This window comes from Natator depressus, chromosome 3, assembly GCF_965152275.1.
Source record: "Natator depressus isolate rNatDep1 chromosome 3, rNatDep2.hap1, whole genome shotgun sequence".
Taxonomy (NCBI): Eukaryota; Metazoa; Chordata; order Testudines; family Cheloniidae; genus Natator; species Natator depressus.
In genome coordinates this window covers 95,649,792-95,672,887 of record NC_134236.1, presented here as the reverse complement: position 1 = coordinate 95,672,887, position 23,096 = coordinate 95,649,792, and the positions used below count along the sequence as shown (strand labels likewise).

The following is a 23,096-nucleotide window of genomic DNA, read 5'->3' as shown; positions in this document are numbered from 1 at the left end:
CCCCTGGAAATGATGAGGTGGTTCATTTAGACACTATCAAAAGGAAACATTTAATTTTTTCAGGATATATTCACAAGGGAGAAGCACCATTCACAAAAACTGAGGCGTTTGTGTTCACCACCCCTCTGTTCCCCCACCTGCGCAATATCCAGTTGGCTGGTGGTTCGGGCACTCACCCTTGATGTGGGAATCCCAGGTCTGAATCCCTGCTTTGGAGTGGGGACAGAAACCCAGGTCTCCCCCTTCCCAGGTCACTGCCCTGACCACCAGACTACTAGATATTCTAGGGTGGGACTCACTCAATCTCTCCTGCTGAAGCTGTTCCCATATGGTATAAATAATTAAATATTCATTGGAGCATGGATCAGAACCTGGGAATGTCCCTCTCATGTGAGTGCTCTAACCACCAGGCTATAGAGTCTCTCTCTTTCTGAAACACTTGAATAGTCATTGGGCCAAAGTGGAACAGCTTCAACAGAGGACACTGAGGGAAGCCCACCCCAGAATAACCTATAGCCCAAGGGTTAGCCAAGAGAAAGGATTTGAACCTATCTCCCCCACATTCCCCAGGTGAACATCCTAACCACTTGGCTATGGGATAAAGGGGACACCACTGCCTCTGTTTTATGAATCTAGCTCTTCATTCCCTTTGCTTTTATTAATAGAAGGTTAAAAATGCCCAAATCTAAACAAAATAATCTTTTGACTCAAAACAAAGTTCTTATTTTTTTCTATTTGCCCCTCCCCCCAGCACTACCAGCAAACTGAACAATCAGTTATTTGCGCAGCTCTAGTTACAATATCTCACCTCAACATCTTTTCTCCCGTCAGTAAGCCTCATCCTGCAATCTCCTTCCATCCCTCTTTCTCCTTCACAGCAGAACTGATTCATTCGGTTTTTCCCCTAATCTATCCCTTCTGCCACTGTAGTTCTCCCTACTCCCAAATACTTACTGCCTTCTGTTTAAATTGGCTATAGAGACTCGCACCCTAGCTTACATCTTCCCTCTCTCCGGACCCTCTGCCCCCACTTCTGCCCTGTCATGGAAGACTGTATCCTATTGTGCATACGCACAAAGGCGTTGAACTAACGTGAGCATGCAACCTTCATTCTGGCATTTCCTAACTTGTGAGTGCTTGACTTTGCAAACTTGACATTCTTTTAAAGTAGTTTGTTTGATGTTGGGTTTTTTATTTTTATATTATGCACAGATGCAAACTTTAAAAGCTTTACCTTTATGCAAATCAAATATAAAATGCATCATTGGCAGGGAATAGCCCCACCAAACCGTAATAATGTCCCCACTGCTGTAAGTTACACAGCAAATGCGAATAGCTACACAATCTTCAAGATAGCTTCTTTTTTAGAAATATTTACATCATGTTAATCTCCAGCCAAGTTAGGGCAGTTGGTGACCCCTGCCAAACAAGAACATTTGAAGTAGCTAGACCAGAGTAAGAAAAACTAAGCGTCAGTTTGGTTTAAATAGAAACACCTTTCAGAATTCTGCAGAATGTGTTAACTGGTGTAGTGACATTTCATTAACATGCAGCTCTATACACTGGTGCATGCTCAGAACTGCATATCCAAAAAACACTGATAACATTAAATGAATCTTCTAGAGAAAAAAATTCCCTGACCAAGCCTATTTTACTAGACAATTCTTCTAGTGAGAATTCTGAGCAGACAGAAACTTTATTGAACCAGGATTTTTTCTTTTAAATCAGCTGCTCCTATATGAAGTTGCAACTCCACCCCACCCCAAAATCTGTTGGTGAATATTTACTCAGTTTATAAAATGCAGTGGATCAATTGTATTAGGTGTTTTTGTCATGAACACTTTTAGTTAATTTAAAAGTTAATATCTGTGTCTGAAATTAAGTGCTAGCTGAATAACTGATTTTTAGTTCAATGCAATTCTTTAGGTAGTACAATTTATTAGAGGTATTTTCCTGTCCACAAAGGCATTCAAGAAGCAAAATACAACAAGACCTTGCTAAAAAGTTACTAAATACATACACCACCATTAAAAGGACAGCATTTGCCCATTACTGCCACATAGTGATAACTGAGATACCACATTTTCCCCCAATTTATAGGAGGAAAGTGTAATTATATGGTGTCTATGGACAAATGCTGTCCTCTTAGCCTGGAATTTTTAAAGGAATCAAAGGGAGTTTGGCATCCCAATCCCACTGAATTTCTCATGTTCCTTTTAAAATCCCAGATTTAATCGTGACTACTGTAATTCTTCCTCTCTGAAGGCAGGTTAGCACTGTACAGTATATTAGATTGATAGCCCATTCTGACTTTTGCTTAGAATTTTGCTTAAGAGAGAGTCATAGACCAAGCTGGACAATCACTGTTCTTAAATTACCCAGGATTCTCCAGGCCCGGTTCACAATATTATACATCACAGTTTCAGCAACACTACAGGTCAGAAGACTTCCCAAAGAAGCAAGACATAACATGCTAATTGCAATGGCAATGATGTGACTAAGAGACCAAGCTGTCTTGCAAGTTTCACAAAATCCAAATCCCCCTAGACCTCCAAATGCATCATTATAAAATTTGTTTAACTCTCAATGTATATAAATGAGATCCATCTGTGACACTGTGCAGGTCTTTGTGAAATCCAGTAAGAGTATCAACAAAATACCTGCTATACCTAAAGCATTATTATTAACTGTCTAACAATGGGAAAATGTTCATTCATAACAGAGAGCTCCTATTTTCATCAGCTGAAAAAACAGTAAAATGAGAATGGCAAAGCAGTTGTAAAAAGAAAATAAACTGTGCAGACTTCTACTAGAACAACTATGGGGGGGTCAGTCAGTTACAAAATATAGAGGGGATGAGGCAAATCATTCAAACAGTAGGAAATCACACAGATAAGTGTACCAATTAGAGAAGAAAATAGCAGTACTGTAGTTAATTATAAAAAAAGTAGGGAACTTAATATTCCCACTGTAACTGTAAGGGTAAAAGAAAATCGCATCAACATATACCAAAGTTTTGGGTTTTTTTGTGACAGATCTAATAGTTCTGTCAAAAATTGCTTACAAGGCTATATAGACTGAGTAAGAGGAGATTCTATAGTAAATCTTCACTTAACATATTTTCATTCATTTCTCTTTCCATATTAACCCTGTCATTTTTCTAAGGCTATTCTATGACTGTTTTCTTTAAACTGGAAGACTGTGGATCACAAAGTTCAGAGATAGACTTGTGCCGTTATAGTTGTGTGTGTCAGGATGCCATGAAGAAATTTTTGTTGTTGAATTCAGTTATAAAGAGGGAGTCCTAAAATCATACAGTCATTAAAAATGAAATCTAACAATTCAAAGAGAAGAGCTCAAAAGTCCCTCAGCCAGCCCAGCAATTAGCAATTGCCAGCAGGAGAGAAAAAAACCTTTTGTAGTGATAATCAAGATGGGCCATTTCCAGTAGTTGACAAGAACGCATGAGGAACATCTTGATCACCACTACAAAAGGTTTTTCTCTCTCCTGCTGGCAATAGCTCACCTTAACTGATCACTCTCGTTATAGTGCGTAAGGTAACACCCATTATTTCATGTTCCCTGTGTATATAAAATTGTCCTACTGTATTTTCCACTGCATGCATCCGATGAAGTGGGCTGTAGCTCACGAAAGCTTATGTTCAAATAAATTTGTTAGTCTCTAAGGTACCACAAGTACTCCTGTTCTTTTTGTATTTTGGAGAGGTGCTGAGCACGACACGGGTGTGTGACTAGTGTCAGTGCTCACCACCTCTGAAAAATCAGCCCTCCTCTATTTAGGTGCCTAAAGATGGATTTTCGTTGTCTAAGTTGTGGCTGATGTGCTAAATAAATACAAATCTGACTGCTCTCATCTACTGTTAGCTTTAAAAAGTTTTTGCTTTGGACAAATATTAAGGTTACCTGATGGGATGAAACTTTATACACACTTTTTCCAGACACCCCAGATGAGTGTGCAGAACAGAACTGAAATAAATTAAAATGCAAAGTTTATTGCTTTGTTGAAAATACACTGATCGTTGTAAACTTAGAGCAAACATTTTCAAAGTCAGGAGCCTAAAGTTAGACATGCCTTTGTAACAGGAGCTGCAAGAGCACTGTGTTACCAGGCATTCAATTTTGAGAATGTTGGCCTTCATTTCTTCCCTTGGTGGTTTGCACAGTAAAAGCGTATCTTTTAAACAATTCTGGATTGTAAATGCAGATATAGGGCCTGATTTTCCAGTGTAACTCCATTGACTTCAGTGCAGTTACCCCAGTGAAAAAACTGAAGTAACAAAAGAGAATCGAGCCTATATATATTTCAACTATATATAGTTGAAATAGTATGGGAAAAAGACCAGCTGCTGAAAGGAAGAGACCAGATTAAAAATAATAATAATAATTATAAAAGTAACAGAAGTTATGAACGCAGCTGGGCTTTTTCCCCCCCAGTCTGTTCAGTCAAATTTTTAAATGAATTCCCTTGAGCCATGCTCATTCACTTTGCATTGACATTCAAGGGAGTAATTTTTAATAGCAGAAAAATTCATCTGAAGCTAATTTAAAGGGACAGACTAGAATCTGAAGAACCCAAAAATTTAGTTGGTCTGAGTTTGAGACAAAATGATTATAGACTCACCCAGTCAGGAAACAGAAACAATACCCATAAAAATTAACCAACATCAAACACTCTAAAAAAAAGGTTTGAGATCAATCCACAGAATTAAAAAACATGCTTAAAAAGTTAAATCACATCAAGTTATTTATAAAAAAATTAGAAAATTGTGAGCTATTTGCAGATGTTTGATGAGCAGAACAAAAGGTTAAATTTGATACAAATTATTCATTGTGAACTATATGCACAGTTCTAAAAACAAAGACTCCTGAGGAAATATGGACACAAAGGTACTCATAACAAGTTCTTGGGCTGGGTCCGAAGTTTTGAAGAAGCTGGTTACAAATACAGTTGATTCTAGAAATAATTAGCAAGAAATCACTTTTTCTTTGCTGGCAGACTGCTTTGTAGGAAGCATGGCATAGAGATCCCGCAAGGAGATTACAGACACCCTAGCACTACGACTATTCCCTTTGACTTCATTGGGTGTAGGAATGGGTCCTTACTATAATTATGGTCAGAACATTTACTGTGTATGGCCCCGTTCCTGCATTCTGAAGCCAATGGGGCTTTCCATGGGCACAGCAGGCCACTTGCCTACAACAACTTGGAGGATATGGGCCTACAAATAGAACCCTATTATTCAACATATCTGCTCCTTGTGTGTGTTCAGAGTGTTAGCTGCTGACTCTCCTGAAAAAATATAATTACAAAAATACGTTTAAAACACTAGTTTTGCCCTGCAAAAGAGATACTGCAAAGGGAGAATGAGCTGGATTCTTTTTAGGTTCACTTATATAATGAATGGAATTATTAGCTAAATTGCAACTGCCATCATTATTCCTGGTGAAATAAAACTAAGACTCTAGCTGGACTTTCAAACCCCAGGCTGAATTTGAGAGGACGGCACTTGGTCAAAACATCTTTTGTAAACTGAGCAAGTTTGGTATGCGATTTTTATAGTTGTTTTTCATAGCATTACTCATAATTTAGAGACATTTAAGGTTCTAATCCTGTAGAGGACTGTGTGCAGACACACTTATCCACATGTGGAACCCCATGGACCCACAAAAAATTCCGGTCTTTTCAGTACATTATCAAAAGAATTGTTCCCCTGGATGAACTAATGGCATATGCAAAAAATAGAGAAAATTGCTGCCAATTTAGGATCAAAAAGTTTTACTCCCATCAAAAAACAACACAACACCAATATCCACAAAAATGTGAACAGTCCAGGCATTAAGAGGGAAAAAAATGGAAAAGTCGCCAATTTTACACCTAGCAATTTCCCTTTTTTATTTCACATACAGCTATATTGCTTTTCAAAATTGTTCTTTTTATAATCCTGAAGAAAGCGTATTGCTACTTTTGTTTAAATGTGCAGCAGTGTTATTTAAATACATTTTTATCATCACTGTAATTAGTAGGGCTGTCCAGTGATTAAAAAAATAATCACAATTAATTGCATGATTAAAAAATTAATTGTGCAATTAATTGCCCTGTTAAACAATAGAGTACTATTTATTTTAAATATTTTTGGATGTTTACTACATTTTCAAATATATTAATTTCAATTACAACACAAAATACAAAGTTTCCGCATCAGAGTGTTGCTCTTTTAAGACTTCTAAAACCATGCTCCACACCTCGTCCCTCTCAGATTTTGGATGGCACTTCAGATTCTTAAACCTTGGGCTGAGTGCTGTAGCTATTTTTAGAAATCTTACATCTGTACCTTCTTTGCATTTTGTCATATCTGCTGTGAAAGTGTTCTTATAACGAACATGTGCTGGATCATCATCTGTGACTGCTAGAACACGAAATATATGCAGAATGTGGGTAAAACAGAGTAGGAGACATATAATTCTCCCCATAAGGAGTATAGTCACAATTGACGCATTATTTTTTTAAACGATCATCATCAGCATGGAAGCATGTCCTGTGGAATGGTGGTCGAAGCATGGAGGGGCATATGAATGTTTAGCGTACATGGCATGTAAATACCTTGCAATGCCGGCTACAAAAGTGCCATGCGAACACCCGTTCTCACTTTTAGGTGACATTGTAAATAAGAAGCAGGCAGCAGTATCTCCCATCAATGTAAACTAACTTGTTTGACTTAGTGATTGGCAGAATAAGAAGTAGGACTGAATAGACTTGTAGGCTCTAAAGTTTTACACTGTTTTGTTTTTGAGTGAAGTTATGTAACCAAAAAAAATCTGCATTTGTAAGTTACACTTTCATGATAAAGAGATTGCACATCAGTACTTGTATGAGATGAACTGAAAAATACTATTTCTTTTGTTTATTATTGTTACAGTGCATATATTTGTAATAAAAATAATATAAAGTGAGCACTGTGCACTTTGTATTCTGTGTTGTAATTGAAATCAATATTGAAAATATAGAAAAACAGAACAAAATTATTTGTGGAATGGTTTATTTGAAGGGTTAAAGTAGCTATGTTTTTCTGGCTGACACGCAGTAAAACAGACTCAGAGAAATACCACAAACTTTCCAGTTTGGATCTCTGCAAGAAAATTTGAAGAGTTAACTCTATGGAAATCATGTTCTACCCAAGTTAACTATTGCATTGCTACCATTTGTAAGCTACAGGCGTATTATTCACAATATTAACTTAGAGGTGCTACACTATACAGTATTTGATTTCCAAGCTATGCATGATTTCAGTAAGACATGCTTGTATTCTATAAGTTCTAGGAGATATAGATTAAATCAGCAAAGATACCATAAGTGGCTCAGACTCAAACTGATAAGTCACCTCAAGATAGGAAATTCATTTTATTCCTTAAAAATGAAACCATGTTGTCAAGGTTCCTCCCCCACTCTGAACTCTAGGGTACAGATGTGGGGACCTGCATGAAAAACCTCCTAAGCTTATCTTTACCAGCTTAGGTCCAAACTTCCCCAAGGTACAAAATATTCCACCCTTTTGTCCTTGGATTGGCCGCTACCACCACCAAACAAATACTGGTTACTGGGGAAGAGCTGTTTGGACACGTCTTTCCCCCCAAAATACTTCCCAAAACCTTGCACCCCACTTCCTGGACAAGGTTTGGTAAAAAGCCTCACCAATTTGCCTAGGTGACTACAGACCCAGACCCTTGGATCTTAAGAACAATGAACAATCCTCCCAACACTTGCACCCCCCCCTTTCCAGGGAAATGTTGGATAAAAAGCCTCACCAATTTGCATAGGTGACCACAGACCCAAACCCTTGGATCTGAGAACAATGAAAAAGCATTCAGTTTTCTTACAAAAAGACTTTTAATAGAAATAGAAGTAAATAGAAATAAAAAAAATCCCCCCTGTAAAGTCAGGATGGTAGATACCCTACAGGGTAATTAGATTCAAAACATAGAGAACCCCTCTAGGCAAAAACCTTAAGTTACAAAAAAGATACACAGACAGAAATAGTTATTCTATTCAGCACAATTCTTTTCTCAGCCATTTAAAGAAATCATAATCTAACACGTACCTAGCTAGATTACTAAAAGTTCTAAGGCTTCATTCCTGGTCTATCCCCGGCAAAGACAAAATATAGACAGACACACAACCCTTTGTTTCTCTCCCTCCTCCCAGCTTTTGAAAGTATCTTGTCTCCTCATTGGTCATTTTGGTCAGGTGCCAGCGAGGTTACCTTTAGCTTCTTAACCCTTTACAGGTGAGAGGAGATTTCCTCTGGCCAGGAGGGATTTTAAAGGGGTTTACCCTTCCCTTTATATTTATGACACATGTTATGAGGCAAAAATCCTGCTTTTTTGCCCAGAACAGGATTCAATCACTCAACAATGATAAACTAGGGGTTTTTTTAGGGGGCGGAGGAATTATTTAAAAGCAGACAAATGGAAAAAATATCTTGTTAAAACATATTAGACAAAAAGGACAGAATATACATCAAAAATACCTAAAATACTTGCTTAGATGCACACATTCATATTTTTCATCACACATTTCAACACAACACAACATTGATTGCAGAACAGTGTCTTTCCATCTGTGCTAATGATTTCCATTTTTAAGGACCATTGGGCCAGATTTATAAAGGCATCTGGGCACTTAAAGAGGGAGATAGATACCTAGTGGGTTTAAAAAGCACCTGAGTTAGGCACCTAACTCCCATCAACTTCCATGTAACTAGTAGCTGACAGGAAGGCCTCTAATACTTTTTTTAAAATCAGAAGGGGAAAAAGGTAGTGCACAAAAGTATGATCGCAGGCAGAACCATGCATTCAGATAGATGCAGGCATATATCAAGAATATCAAAATTGTTACCATGTTATTAAAATATTTGACAATACAGAAATTCTCTGATGCACAAAGATGTGCACATGTTACACATAGAGGGCCAGATTATGTTCTCATTTACACATCATAAACCTACAGTACATCTATAACCTATTGTTTACCCCAAGGTATATCCAAATTAACTCCTCTGAAGATAATTGAATTATCCTACATTTACACGGTGTAGTTGAAAGCAGAATTTGGCCTATTGTCTGCACAAAATTACCTACCTACAATTAAAACAAACAAATAAAAAAATCACTCATCCACTAAGTCTTTTTGGAAGGAAAGGTGGCTTGAAGAGGGTTAGAAACAAATGCTCTGTAAGAATCCTCAGCCAATCAGTTTTGAGATGCATTAGAAGAGACTGCTCACAACTCATCAGGAGTGAGAGATATGAAGGTAAAAATCAATGCGGAATGGTATCAAAGAAATATATCAGGTGAAAATAGCCAGTCTCTAGACACGAAGGTGGTTTTACCTATATTCCCATACTAAGCTTACTCTAAGCTATTGCCAGAAAAATAGCTAAGCCATGCTGGAACTGATAAGCACATAGAGCTTACTGCTTTGCTCACTTTACTCACTCCACATCAAATTTGAATATGCAGAAGCCTGACTTCATCTGACCTTATAAAATTCTTTTTAATATACTCCTGCTAGAATATTCATTATCATTACACACTGTGAAGCATTTACTAGATTTCAAGCCTTAGCATTATCTATACACAGATCTTTCAACTTTGCTGACCACTTTGGTAGTGTAGAAGAGAGAGATGGGATATCAGTTATCTCCCAAAAAGTTTGCAACTGCTAAACTTTGCCTACTACCTGGACATGAAGCCATCAGCCCTTAGGGAACTCCATGTGGTACAGAACACTGCAGCACATCTCAGCAACGTGGCCTACAGAAAACAGACCTGTCCTTTGCTTTCTTCACTGGCTCCCCACCGAACAATGAGTCAAGCACAAGATCTCAGGATTTATCTTCAAGGCATTCAATGGGCTGAGCCCAGCACATAAAAAAGATCACTTAAAGCGCCAGGATGAATGCCAAAGTCAACAGCTCTGCTCCTCTGGCACAATGGAAATTTGGATCATTAAGATAAACCTCATCTGTGCCGGGTTCAGAGCTTCCTCAAGGGCCAGTCAGTGTGGAATCAACTCCAACAGGAACTGTGGTCTAGAGCTGATCAGATGACGACAATTCTATTTTGCAGCAACTTTTTATGATTTCAAAATTTGTTTTCATTCTGCACTGGGAAAAACCTCAAAACCTTTTGACTGATTTTGCAAAATGTCACACACTCCATAAACTGGTAATTATGGTACTGGCCTGGGATGAGGGAGACCCAGGTTTAAGACCCTTCTCTGTCTCATTCAGATCAGATATTTTTTCATCCCAGATCACTCCAAATCACACAGGGCAGGGACTTAAAGCTGTGTTTTTTCCCACATCCCAAACCAGTACTCCAATACAGAGTGAGTCTGACTCTCCTGGCCACTGTCTCTCTGAAGGTTTTTGGGTCAGAGAGAGAAAGTTCTGAGGAAACTGATGTGTTTCAGAAACACATTTTCGCTTCAAAGCAACAGCCTATTTTGCCAAAATGAAATTTTGGTAATAATGTTCTGACCAACCAGAAGGTGATGAGGTTTATGATGGTCTGTAGTACAGCTGTAGTGCAAGGTGAACTTCTTCAATCTGCCTTCTCTAATATAAACAGATAGCAACACATACATTAAAAAAAAGACACCCTAAACAAAACAAGAACCTGCACACATACAATTCTCCTGCTCTCCTGTTGGCATAATTACTCCACCTCCCTGAATGGCAGTAACTATATAAGCAGGAGAGCTTCTCCCGCTGACATAGCACCATCCACACTGACACTTAGGTCGGTGTAATTTATGTCACTCAGGAGGCTGGCTTTTTCACATCCTTGAGTGACTTACATTATACTGAAGTAAGTGCTAGTGTGTACAAGCCTTTATGCTCATGTTACTCCATTAGTGTCATTGATGTTACTCTGATTTACACCAAGATAAATGAGAGGAGAATCAGGCCCAACGTTCCACTAATTTAGGGCCTGATTCTGATGGTTGCTGAGCACACACAACTCCCACTAGTGCTGAGTACCCAACTCTGCATCAGCTCATCATTGTTTACACATACATTCACTCAAGCACAGTGACAGACTCCAGGTAACCTAGTTTGAAGATTAAATCTTTTTAAAAAGCCAGCTATGGCAAGATGTATTTATCACTTTGGTTTTGCTGCTACACTTCATATAATAAAATACCACTAAAGTAGTAATTTGTCATATATGAAAAAGAATGACACCTGTTTATTTAAATGTGCTATGGACAAAATAAGGGGCTGTCTAATATAGCTGCTTAGTTTATGCCACATTGTTGATCGTGTAAGTTTGTTGCTTCATAAAAGTATCAAGCCTATAGGATGAAGTAAACATTGTAATGTCACAATTCATAGTTTCCCTATTGCATCTGCCTTCTAATCTCCACTTTTCTTGCCCTCCAATTTGGTTTATTTGCTTCGGTGCCCATCACAATTCCACCTGGAAGCAGCAAAAGCTATAATCTAGTACTGCTGCAAGCGCTCCTCCAACAGAACCCTCCCCTGCCAATAGCTGCCATCATTCAAGTGGCACTTGCTGGCATGATAGCACAGAGTTGCAGCAATTTCTTTTCACTTTTCCATACCTCATATCCCCAGCTGTTCCAGGGGGGTGATCACCTTGCTGGTTTGATGAAGTCGAGAAACTCGGCAATAATTATTGTGCTGGAAGTGCTTAAGGCAGCCAGCAGTGGCCTGGCAGGAATTGGAATGCAGCCTGACCAAAGCAGCACACTCTAATTTGTTGCACTGAATATTTTGTTGTAAGAAATAATCATGACAGACTATGAAAGGCAAATTAAACTGTCTGAGGCCAACTCTTCTAAAGTGCCTCCCACAAAATGGGCTGATAATATTAGGTTAGCTGCTTAAATCTATCCATTCAGAGTGCTCTGACTTGTTTGTCAGTGACCTCTGAGAGCTATACAAAATGTGATCATTTATCCAATCATGATCTGTAGAAAGAGAGTTGTTTACAATTGTTTTTGACCCATTTAACAAGGATTAGACTAGAAGACGGAGACTAAGGCTATGGCTCCACTAAAGAGCTTAAAGCGGTGCAGACAAAGCACAGTCACCCTTCTCCATCCCTGCTGTTCTAAGACAGGATCAATCCCCATTGAACTTACAGTGCTACTGACAGTGCTACACCAGGAATTGTGACAGAGTACTAGAGAAAGCCTAAGTAGAGGTAAAAACAAACACTAAAGAGCAAGAAGGGGGGTGTTACAAGTTTATTTTATTTAGGTCAGTGTGCTTAGTAAGCTGCTCGAATAATCACGTAAACCACAGCTTCAAACTGCTAATGCTGGGACTCAGAGGACCAATTTCAGGGCTTCATACTGTGAATAGCTGTCATTCCTCGACACGCTATTTCTGTAATGTTAACATTAACTTCATACTGGTCACCTCAGGAATGGTAAGAATGCCTGTTGCTGCCAGGCCTCCTGCTTGGTCCCGCTCTCTGAGGTGAGCGCCTCCCACACTGACAGCATTACTTCTGATCCTCTGCCAACCTTCCTGCTCAGGTCCCAACCCCAAAACCAGACATTGCTGAGCAAGAAAATTTAAACCCTCATGTGCTAAGGGAACAACTACTGCATTCCTTCCAGGAGTTATTTCATTTAAAAACATTGTTCACATCTGATGCTAGTGCCTGCTTGTGGAATTATAGATTAGTTTGTGAGGTGGCATTAACTTTCCTATCACCAGTGTATCTTCTGTCTAAGAAGTATATGCTCCTCTTACATCTGAGAAGGCTGTCGTAAGTAACCATATAACTGATATGGTAGAAGGTCTATGCTTTAAATACTGCACTGGGTTCTGTTCCAGGCCCTACACCAGACTCTGAATTTAGGCAAATCACTATCTCTCTGGGTAAAAATTTTGAAAATTACACCAGTTTCCAGCTGGAGAGTAGAGAAAATAATAATTACAAGACCCAACATTCAATATTATCCTGGCCTTTTCTCCTGCTTCCCTGCAAAAAGCAGTTGGAAGGGAGGAAGTGGGCTAAGGTCATACCAGTAATCACTGTGGTGGGATACAAAATTGATCAGATGCTTTTCCTGTCAACTGGTTTCAGCTTGTTCTGTGGGGGGAGACAGCATGCATAATTCATCATCATTTTTTGGTAAGAAAACATTCAGTGCAAGGACTAAATCAATTATTATGGAAATCAAGGAACCAAAAACAAGGAAGAGACCTATAAATTCTAGTGAGTACTAGAGTACTAACAATTAGTTACTCTGGAAGAGAGAAGGCAGAGTTTTGTACACGTTACTTTGAAATTTCTTTTCTTTACTCCACCATATGTTTTTACCTACTGAAAGTTGATTGACTTGAGGACTTCAATAGCTCAGACATAGGTTAGGGGTTTGTTACAGGAGAGGGTGGGTGAGATTCTGTGGCCTGCGTTGTGCAGCGGGTCAGACTAGACGATCATAATGGTCCCTTCTGACCCTAAAGTCTATAATTCTATGATCTACAGACTCTAAATTCCTTGGGAGCTGGTTACTTGACAGACAGCCTTTTCCCTAGACCATATTTTGAGACCAGCCGAGGCACTTGAAGTGGAATCTCTGTAGTATAGAGGGCTGCCTTGCTGTTCTCCCTGTGGGTCCTCATTTTGGGAATTTGATTCCTGATCTTGTGTAGGCTGTGTGTCCAAAGTCCAGATGTCTTTAAAGTATGTTACAAATTGCAGTCTCTCTCTCAGATATTTGGAGGAAGAGGAGATTATAGAAAAGGGAGGAGAGTGAGGGTTGGGCAGGCTTTGTTGTTGCTGTGTAAGGATTTATCTTCCGGTACACATTTCTTTTATATTGAGAATAGCAGTTTGTATACTTTACTGTAAAATTAAATTATGGCAGGACAAGATGGGTATCGACTTCTGCTTTTATAAAACTGAATATATACATACAGGGGATCCTTCTGATATTGAGTTTTAGTGCAGAGAATAGTTTCAGAATGTAAACAGTTCACATAGACCCCATCCACATAGCCCTTATGCAGACAAAACTAGCAAAGTCCATGGGAATTTTCCCTTTGTGAGGCCTATAGGTTTGGTCCTCATATGTACATTCCATGTACCTATTTAAAAAAGCTTAAAGCTTTTTTCCCCATTCAAGGATCAGTGAAATGACTCCAATCTCACAATGGGTACCATATAAAGCTGTGGTTTTCAACTTTCAGAGTAGCAACCGTGTTAAGAAAAGGAGTACGTGTGGCACCTTAGAGACTTACCAATTTATTTGAGCATAAGCTTTCGTGAGCTACAGCTCACTTCATCGGATGCATAAAGTGGAAAATACAGTGAGGAGATTTATATACACACAGACCATGAAAAAATACACATTGTAAGGAGAGTGATCACTTAAGATGAGCTATAACCAGCAGGAGAGTGGGGTGGGGGGAGAGAAAACCTTTTGAAGTGATAATCAAGGCTGGCCATTTCCAGCACATTTCCAGGAGTTAACAAGAACTTCTGAGGAACAGTGGCGGTAACCTGCACATCTACCAATGTGATATGTGCCAGCAATGCCCCTCTGCCATGTACATTGGGCAAACTGGACAGTCTCTACGTAAAAGAATAAATGGACATAAATCAGATGTCAAGAATTATAACATTCATAAACCAGTCGGAGAACACTTCAATCTCTCTGGTTACTCGATTTCTGATCTAAAAGTGACTATTTTTCAACAAAAAAAACTTCAAAAACAGACTCCAATGAGAGTCAGTTGGGGTTCTATTTGAACATAATGTAACCTTAAATTAGAGAGGCTAAACTCATTTATAAAATACCACATCAATATGATAATTTCAGTAATTATGCTCCTTTAAATTCCTTTAAGGTAAAAATCAGAAGCTAGTCTCCTGCTGGGAGATGCTGTCTAATGGCTAAAGGGAAGGATTAAGAATTAAGGGAGTTCTCCATGAAAATTAGGGTTCATTCACTTACTCATTTTGTACTTCTTGAAAGTCCTTATACACCTTCTGTTTCAACTGGGTCATACTTGTATATATGGAATAAACTCATTGTTTAATGATAAAGCTAGTTCAAAAAAATAAAATAAAATATTGCCCAGAGTTATTGAATAGTTTACGAGATTGACTAGATGAGATTAATACATGGATGGACAGATATCAAAGAGGTGGGCAACATGAAAGAGAGAGTCAATAGTTTAGAAATAAAAATAAGCCTAATCAAAAACCTTGGATCAAAAGACCCCAGAACTCTGGATCTGATTTTAGTTCAAACCCTTCTTTTGGGTCACTGTGCTGGGATGGGTGTCTTTATGTTGGAGCTAACGAACTCCCCGTTCTTGATTACTCTGCTTCTCTGATTTTTCTAAGGACATGGTACAACTTAAATCTCACATTGCACAATACAAGCAAGCACCTAATGAAAATATAAAAAAATAGGAGATACACTAGTTAAAAAGAGAAAGATGCCAGGACCTGGCAACACCATGACCACCACTTAGATCTTCTATAGTGCTGTTCATCCATGGATCTCAGTGCCTTACAAAAGGAGCGTATCATTATCCCCACTTTACAGATGGGGAAACTGAGGAAGTGAAAGGTGAAGAAATGTCACCCAATAGGCCAGCAGCCACTCCAGAAATAGAACTGAAATCTACTAAGGTCCAGCTGAGTGCTTTATCTGCTAAGCCATGCTGTCTCCCAAATACTCAGTGCTTCCAAAGAAGATTGTTAAATAACTTTCCCCTCATTTGCAATAACCTGAAGCAGGCAGCCATCTATTTATCACTAATTAATATGTCAGTTAACTAGATTACCAAGCTTTTATAATGTATGCCATGAAAAATGTAAGTCTATGAGGTACATTAATAACAACAAAGTGATGGTGTTTCTGATGCCTTAAAAGCATTCTAAACATACTTTAATTTTTAATTAGCCTTTTTAGCAGATGAACACTAGTTGGCAGAGCACCAGAAGGTGACACATCTGTTACTGCTGGAGGGTATACACCCAGAATCCTGCAATACAGTATAAATAAATCACTACATGTACCTTATAATGAAAAAAAAATCACTAAAACCTGTCAGATTAGTGCAGCATCATGCAAGTTGAGGCACAAGAAAGAAATTCTTTTGGTAGTTCGAAGTGCACTGTTAAGGAGAAAATATATACCTGAAAGCCCTGGATAGAAAAAGAAAATGGAATGACAGATGGAAAATTCCACTGAATACTTTATCAGCCACCTGTCATCCACTGAATGGTGGCCAACACAGCTACACCTTATTAAGTTACACAATGGAAGACAAAGTTGCACTGGTGAAGCAGTACAGTACTACAGGGTAATGATGTGTAGCTTATGCTAAGCAAAAGAAACTCAAGTTGCATTTTAAAGGAACAGGCCTGTCCAGAATCAGAAGTAATGATTAGCTATGAGTAAGTGTCAGAAGGCGTGCATGCTTAGCGGAACTTTTTAAAACTCCCCCCTCATCACCACCCTCTCAGTGTCTTCCAATAGCCTCCTGGCTCCACCCAGTAGCATCTCATTGGTTCCACCAATATTAACCCACAACCCTCCAACAGACCCCTCTCCTTCTCTTTCAAGTTTTCTTTACTAGTCCCAGAGGCTCCAGTAATCTCTTTATTGGCTCCAAGCATTACTGAATTTAAATTTTGCACACTGAGACAACGTGCTTTGGAGAGTTCTCTGCTTTCTTAAAAGTGTGCAGGCTCTGAATTTGTCAGTAGCCAACACATAGAGAGGCTGCCAGAACCTCACGATGGGATCATAAATAGATTGGGATGTGAATAAAGAGCAAGCTGTGGATAGAGAATGCCTATTTGCTCTCGGACATTTGAAGGTTAACCAGTTGAAAGGCAGCTGGGATCTACTGGGATCTAATAGTGGCAAAGGATGGAAAGGGACAAGAGTCATATGGGTGAATTGTTTAGAGAGAAGTGGTAGGGAGCACTTAGAATTTTTTTTAAAAAATCCATTTTGGGGGAGGTTCAGGTGTTCATTTATTTGGACAATCGTAGTAGCAGTGTTGCAGGCTTTCCTCCCATCTTCTGGCCAGGACTTGCAATCATTTCTGTTAGATGAAAATAGCAATGATAATCCATTACTTTTTACTCCTTTTCAGATTAGACTACTGCAATGTGCTCTATATAGTACTACACCTTAACCTAGAAAAATCTACCCTAGGACTGAAGCTGCTGGACCACATGGCAGCTGTTTAGTAAGGGCTGTATGTATCAAGGCAGTAGACAGGTGCTATGGAATCTGCACTGGGTATACACGGATTTCCAGTGGAGTTTGAGGTGCTCGTTTTCAACTATTGAGTCCTAATTGGCTTGGGAACTACTCATTTGAGGGAACATTTCTCTCTCCCTGCCATATGGCTACCAGTGTGGTCAGCAGAGGCATTAGAGTTGCAATCCCTTCAGTATAAAAGAAACAATGGGGCGTTGTTGGCAGAGCATTGTTCATGAAAAAGTGCATCTCAGCTTTGAAAATTTCTCCCCATTTAGTTCAAAGTAGACCAAATCTTTCAGTGTACGTTGCAAGGTATATCCCAAAGCCTTTGCATAGGGTATGGTGCATGATATGGGTTCTTTGTGACTGTGGTTTCACTGGGATGTTCATTTGATTGCTATATCTGGCTGGCTATTTACTTATTTTGAAGAGGCTGCCTTTTTTGTGTCACTATATTTTTAAGATTGTCAGAGACTTCTAGCCCAGGATACACATTCTTTAACTTGATTTGTAACAAAAAGAATGAAATGCCTACAGAAAATAAATCTGGCAAAAAATGCACAACCATTTGGTATCAGAAAAATATATAGTTAAACTACACATTATGGCAAATGTCACTGCTATGGATTGATTTAATTTCTTTGGGAAGAATGAATGACTAACAGAAAACAAGCAAAGACATCAGAAGACAGGGATCTTAACCAAATAAATAATAATATAACAGGGATTTTAACCAAAAAAAAATAAAAATAAAAATATGGCAAATAGTTCCTGGTTTTCATTTTATGTAAACCCAGCAAAAAGTCTAGCATTTTGAAGTGGCTGGGTACTAAACACCGCAAAAAAAAAAAGTCACTTATTTATGTGCCTAAATTTAGACTTAGCAACCTAACTTTAGGCACTCATTTTTAAAAACTTTAGCCCTTAATCTTTGTGTGTCAGCATCAGGTCAGAGAGCAGTATTTGCCTCTAAATACTAGAGCTCAGAGAAAGGTGAGAATGACATAATGGTACAGACTAAGGGATACTGGCTTTAGCCATTTTTGAAATTATATGGAATAAAACAAAGTGTATCAAAATATGTTTGCATTGATTCATTCAAACATTTACAATGACTTTAAAACAGCTCTGAGTTCCAAGCATTATTATCTTCCTGGTGCCTAGGAACCCCAGTCATAGCACCCATTGTGCTAGCTACTGTACAAAACAGAACAAAAAGACAGTCCCTGCCCCAAAGCGTTTCTGTCTAATAGACAAGGCAGATTTGCGGGGAGGGGAGACATAAAAGCAGAGTGAACAATGTGATAACAGCAAATGCCCACTTTTGGGGGGGGGTGGGGGAGGTGCATTTACTTAGGAGTGGGATCAACTAAATGGCAAAAGAAAGAAGGGGAACAGGGCAGGGGATAAGAGGCGGGGGAGGTGTGGAGTGAGAGAGGGGAAGGTTGGAGCAAACAGCCAATCAGCACGGGCCAGTTATGTTGAAGGTGAAAAAAAAAAAAGGTCCCTGGTTCGCTGCTCCTGTTCCTACTGGCTGTGGTCTCTAGCTGACTCCTCTAAGCAGCTTTTCCCCCAGGCCACAAGGTGGGCAGGAGGGAGGGCACTACCTTGCGCCCCTAGATTTGGGGAGAGTCTCCATGCACAGGTCTGGTTCCAGAGGGCTGCTGGGGCAATGGGGAACACGCTTCCCCAGTCTCAAAGGTCCCAATGTGCTCCTTAATTCCTTACTTCCACAACTTAACTTCTCTGAGCTTTCATCAGCCCCTTTCAGTCGTCTCGGGACTCCCCTCTCCTCTCTTTCATTGTCCTTGGTTTGTGCTTAAAGCACATCTTGCACATTCTTTGGAGACACAATGCACTCTGGGACACAGTTTGAGCATCCACTAAATGCAAATTAACCAGCAGTGGTTCCCAGCATAGGATTATCAGAAGTCCTGGGCCCTGCTTCTCATGTCTAGCAGCACAAAAAGTAGGATAGGATAAGTTATATAAACTAATATTTTATCCACATTTCTAGATGGTTCTAGGATGGCACTCTCTGTAACTGGACCTTACCCTTTTGAGGTTCCGTTCATGACTACTCATCACAATAATATAAACCCCCCCAAAAAACTTGTGCAGCCACAAATACAATTCAGACAAGACAGATCACCTATAACTTCTAGACTGAATGCTTTGCTATTGAACAAATCTAAAATATGCCAAAATCTAAAATAGAATTACTAGGCACATTATACCTAACCCACCACTAACAAAAAAAAAATCTGTTTATCAGATTGAAATTTTGTCAGTGTTCATTATTTCTCTCTAAGGCTCTTGGGTCTAATTGTAACAAGTACTGAGCACTTACTATGCCAGCTGAAGTCAATGGAAGCTGCAGCTGGGAGCTCAGCAGCACCTCTGAAAAATCAGATCATTTTCTTTTAAATAACTGTGGTGTTCACAACTTACCAACGTTTAGCTTTTACCCTCAGCATGACAGCCCCTGTGAATGTAAGCTAGTTTACTCATGACAACGTCATTAAAAATAAAATCCACTAATTTTTTTCAAATCTTCAGCTAGTTTGATGCATACCTATAGAAAACACAAATGTAAAAAGGTTATTAAAATGCTTTGGTTTGTTAGCAACTCTACCAGTCCTGGAGCCTGAATAAATCTGTTCTCTCCTGATAACTGACTTATTCTAGGATGCCTTCAACTATTTCAGATGAGCTCTCCATGTCTTTCTGGCCTTTATAGTAAACAGAAGACACAAAAGATAAATGGGGAAACATCAGTTGTTTCCTCAACAAATGCCCTCTGCTACAAAGGACCAGTGTGCAGACAGCAAAATAAGACCCACTTATCAAACCATACACTCAGTGCCACCAGAGAACTACGCTGTGTTTTGATAAGGATTTCCTGGATGATGTGACCAAATTCTGCCTGCATCTCAGAGATACCTTGGGCATCTGGAATAGAATGCTTCAACCAGATAATGACAACAAATCACTTTTAATTAGTTAAGTCTTGCTTTCCACCTCCCCAAATCCAGTTTTAAAAAAAATCTCTGGCTCTGACATTTGAAAACATGATGTGTTATTTCCTAACGGCCCCAAATGACAAAATTAAGTAGTGGCTAACTCTCCACCCAAAACCTGCTGACTAGTATGTAAACATAACACAACTTTCAATGTGCCATCAGAAAATCCGTACATGATACTGTGGTACAATTCTTAGGAATTATAAGTCTCTTTTTGCAATTTTTTTAAAGCAACTACAGCCATATGAAATCATAAAATGTTTCCCTGTACAAAGAGGTTAACCGATCCATAGCTAACAGCAGATTTGTTCTGGTGAGATTAGGAAAGATGTTTGTTACTGATAAAGTCTAATACCTAACTGTTTTCCAAAGAAAGTTGAAGCTGGACATTTTCTTCTCTTTAATGACACCTTCATAGAAGGAATTTAAATGCTATGCGCTGTTGATATTTAGGAAATCAGTGGATAACATTTCCCCTTGAACTAGGACTGCAGTTGTGATGTGCCCTTACATGGGCTGTGCAAGGTGGGAAGTGGGGACTCCTTGTCTGGTTTCTTCCACCTTACACACTTATGCAGAGGTCAGTTATAATCTAGCCCAGGGATCAGCAATGTTTGGCACATGGCCTGCCACGGTAAGCCCCCTGGTGAGCTGGGCCAGTTTGTTTACCTGCCACATCCGCAGGTTCAGCCAATCACAGCTCCCACTGGCCACAGTTTGCCGCTCCAGGCCAATGGGGGCTGCGGGAAGTGGCGGCCAGCACATCCCTCAGTCCGCGCCGCTTCCTGCAGCCCCCATTGGCCTGGAACGGTGAACCATGGCCAATGGGAGCCGTGATTGGCCAAACCTGTGGACGCAGCAGGTAAACAAACCGGCCTGGCCCACCAGGGGGCTTACCCTGGTGGGCCGTGGGCCAAAGGTTGCAGATCCCTGATCTAGCCCTAAATTATACATTTGGCTCCTCCAGAAACATTCCTCAAAGCCTGGAGCCAAATCTCTGTCTTCTATTTCCAACTATGGGACTCACTGCTGAGGGATAGTATTGACTCTGGGGCATATAGGTTAGAAAGATTAAAAGGAAAAAAAAAGGGACACATGAACAGGTATAGCTACTGTCACGATTTCCCCCTCCCACTTGCAGCTGGGTGTAATAATGTTAGGGTTACTCCTCTCAGTTTCTCCTCTCAGGTTCCTTAAAGTTCATAAGTTCTCCTGGGTCTGATAATACTCCTGCATGGGGCGAGTTCATTATTCCACCTAGTGCAAGTAGTCCTTGAAAGTCCATTTATCTCAGACACAGTGCATATAGTAATAATAGTGATAAAAACCAGTCCAACGAATCACCTCATGCCCCAGCTCCAGTGTCTTCTAACACACCTGGGCTTCTTTCACTCCAGAAACCGTTATATCACAACAGAGATCCCAGCCATCTTCCTGACTTCCAAGCCTCTGCCTGGAGAAGGTCAGTAGGCTAGCCCCTCCACTCTCCTCTCCTGCCCTCAGCTTTCTCCACAGAACTCCCTCCAGGGACTCTTTCCAATCACACTGTCTTCATATCATTTATTATCCCCAGCTGCTGCTCTGCTTTTAATCAGGTCAACATGAGATGTATGTATTCTGGCACAAGGGGAGCTGGACCCACTTCACTTAAAGGGGCCAGCCACCCTTTGATACAATTGCAGCTACACTAGCTAAAAAAATATTCACAAGAATAAAACTTGTGTGATCAAGCACCTAATCTTCCCACCTGATTCAATATTACATAGTTTCTCAGATGCATTATGGGTGAACTTTGCCTTCTTTGGCCATATCTAGTATAGGCCACTGCTGGAGACAGAATACTGGACAAGATGAATGAATGATCATACCTATGATTCAATTAGTAAAAAGTGAAGCTGAATGCAGATTAAGTTGAAAAAGTGGAACTTTAATAAACCCTGTCCATGCACTGCTCTGTTCATGTAGCTGCCTTGCTTCCAGACAAATTCCTCACATTCCCCACTTTCCGGGGGACCTCTCTCTCCCTCCAGGGATCCTGGGCCTTCTGACTCCAGTTCCACTGATCATAGTATGCCTACGTTCTAAATCAAGAAACTGCCAATGATCTCAAGCCTATTTCAGTAAGAATGCCTGGGGCAGCCTCAGTCAGCCTGATTGCGGAGGTGGGCTCAGTGACATCAGCCAGGGAGCAATGAATATCCTAGATTGGCACCACTATATACCTCTACATTCAAGAGAGAAAAAGAAAGGGAAAGAAAAAAAGATTTCCAGACTACACAGCTCTCCACGACAAAGGTCAAGTCTCAGATGAGTTAGTCAAGAAGAGTTTTAAAGTGGTAATGTAACAGGAGGAAAAAACCCAACAGAGCAGCCATCGAGGTCATGAAGATCTCAGATGAAAAGAAGTCTATGGCATATCAATTAGGTAATTTTTTTTCTTTATAAATGAGGCTTTTGGATTTTCAATTGGTCCTTTGAAGTAACATTTTCTGAATAAGTTATACATTATGTTCCTATAGGAATACAGATTGTTCACTAACTAGTAGAACTGCAAAAATGACAATAGCAGTAATTCTCTCACTTGGGTGTTCACTCTGTGTCCTCCTGCAATCCGCAACAAAATTAACCTATCATCTGAAAAGGGGCCAACAGAGACGCTGTTCCTTTGAAGAGAATAGAAAGCTCTCTTCTTAGTGATCTACAAAATACTACACAGTGAAAAGAGAGATTAATGATTTGCAATATCACATGGAATCAATTCTCATCTCTGAATT

General features: G+C 39.6%; 1 protein-coding gene across 2 annotated transcripts in view; it reads right to left on the bottom strand.

Annotated features, from left to right (window-relative positions):
• The window catches only part of NKAIN2 (sodium/potassium transporting ATPase interacting 2), a 764,856-nt gene that overhangs the window by 418,832 nt on the left and 322,928 nt on the right, over nucleotides 1-23,096 (bottom strand). The gene's annotated exons all lie outside the window — the stretch shown is intronic.